Source organism: Sapajus apella, unplaced genomic scaffold (assembly GCF_009761245.1).
Source record: "Sapajus apella isolate SASKATOON/1434 unplaced genomic scaffold, GSC_monkey_1.0 scaffold180, whole genome shotgun sequence".
Lineage (NCBI taxonomy): Eukaryota > Metazoa > Chordata > Mammalia > Primates > Cebidae > Sapajus > Sapajus apella.
Window position 1 is genome coordinate 1,286,958 of NW_022437120.1, and position 2,223 is coordinate 1,289,180.

A 2,223-nucleotide genomic window follows, 5' to 3' on the forward strand; every position below is an offset into this window, starting at 1 on the left:
GGTAAAAAAAAAAAAAAAAAAAAAAAAAAAAAAGACAAAATGCTGGCCAGATGTGGTGGTTCAAGATCAAGCCCACCTGCTACTATAGCTGTGCTTTATCTTGTTTCACTTCTAATTCTTTAGGAAGGAGATGAGGATGCAGAAAAGGAATTCCGATAATACTGAAGAAGGAAGTGGTGGGGCATGGTGGCTCACGCCTGTAATCCCACCATTTTGGGAGGCTGAGGTGGGCGGATCACTTGAGGTCAGAAGTTTGAGACCAGCCTGGCCAACATGACAAAACCCTGTCTCTATTAAAAATACAAATATTAGCCGGGTGTGGTGGCAGGTGCCTGTAATCCCAACTACTCAGGAGGCTGAGGCAGGAGAATCGCTTGTGAGAGGAGGTTGCAGTGAGCCAAGATCATGCCACTGCACTCCAGCCTGGGCAACAGAGTGAGACTCCGTCTAAAAAAAAGAAAAAAATCCCAGCACTTTGCGAGGCCAAGGCAGGAGAATCACCTGAGGTTGGGAGTTTGAGACCAGCCTGACCAACATGGAGAAACTAAAAATACAAAATTAGCTGGACATTGTGGCGCATGCCTGTAATCCCAGTTACTCGGGAGGCTGAGGTGAGCTGAGATCATGCCATTGCACTCCAGCCTGGGCAACAAAAGCAAAACTCTGTCTCAAAAAAAAAAAAAATAGAGTGGAGCAGAAGGTGATTGATGCCCAGACAACTTGCTGTGCTGGTGGTTTGTGCCACAGACAGAATGGGAAAGTATTCTTGGTCCCATTTGTGCAAAGGATTGGCTCTGAGGGCAGCACTATGGGCAGTGCTCCTCGAGGCATGACCTGCCTCCCCACTTCTCTCCTCCTCTCCCCTCACTCCTCCTGCTCACAACTCTTTTAGGTGCTCAGCACAGTGGTTGGAGGCTGGGCTCTCCCAGCATCTGCTTGGGACTTGACAGAGGAGGAGATTCATGAAGGGTCGTGGCTGAATTACATGCCTGCCCTGCTGAGCAGATGAGCAGACACCAGGCAGAGAGACGGGCAAGTCAAGGTCAGCAGAAAAGCATGGCCCTGGCATGGAGACCTAGGTTCTCATATTCACTGTCCTGGAAGTGCACTGTGGACTTGACCGAGCCTCTCCTGCTCTCTGACTCAGTGTTCCCTCTGAAGAACAAGGGCTTGGGCCAGGCGCCCACCAGATTATGTGCCTCAGAGAATTTCATATTTCCTTCTGCCGACAATGAAGGTAACGTGCTATAGGCAAGGAGCTGGACTTTCGCCCAAGGTAGAGGACCTGGCTTGTTCACAGACCCCTTCATCTTCTCTTCCTCTGTGTGAGCCCTCCGTGGGGCCCTGTGGGGTTTTCCCACCCCAAGCTAGAGTGCTCCATGCCCCTTCAGCAGGGACTATCTCAGCCTTGCCTACGAGGTTGTTTTGAAGTCCTCCCACCCCTCATTCCCTCCATGTTTCCTCTTGGCTGGTTGCTGAGGCTGTCTTGCTTTGTATGGAAATATTCACCTTGAATCTCCCAAATTACCCAGAGGGTGGAGACCTCATGGTCTTGGGAAAATATTAGCAAAAGCAATAGCAATCCACTTGGAGCCATGTTAGGATGTGCTGGGAGTGACACTCAGATTCTGGCAATCTCAGTCTCCTGAGGGAGGGAAGTGGGGATGGTTCCATCATGCAGAATCCAGGCTGGAGGCTATACTTCCCCTTTCTTTCATGGCAAACCAGCAGGCTCGGAGCCCAAGGGTTATGCTTCTCTTGGGGAGGTACTGGGTTTGGAGGACTGAGATACTCTTTCCCTCTTAGACATGACACTTGGGCCTTTTTCTCTCGAATGTAAAATTTAGGGTAGTGATACTGACTTCACAGGCTTGTTGGAAGGGCCAAATGGAGTAAGATGTCCAGCTTTGTACAGAGCCTAATACAAGCCAGCAATCAATAAATGCCATAAAAATAGTTTATTTCTACCTTTGCAAAAAAAGGTCTCTTCCTTTCCCTCTTCCCCTCCATCCTGCCTTCCCTCTATTAATTCCTTCCTTCATCTCTGTCCATCTTTCCATTCATCCATTCTTCTACTTATCCATCCACCCATGCATCCATTCATCCTTCCATTCATCCATCCATATACCCATCTATCCATTCATCCATCCATCCATCCTTTCTTCTACTTATCCATCCAACCATGAATCCATCCTTTCATTCATTCTTCCACCCACCCACCCA

At 48.8% G+C, this 2,223-nt stretch overlaps 1 protein-coding gene across 1 annotated transcript in view; it reads right to left on the reverse strand.

Annotated features, from left to right (window-relative positions):
- Nucleotides 1-2,223, reverse strand: part of CUNH8orf74 (chromosome unknown C8orf74 homolog) — a 37,908-nt gene that overhangs the window by 4,156 nt on the left and 31,529 nt on the right. The gene's annotated exons all lie outside the window — the stretch shown is intronic.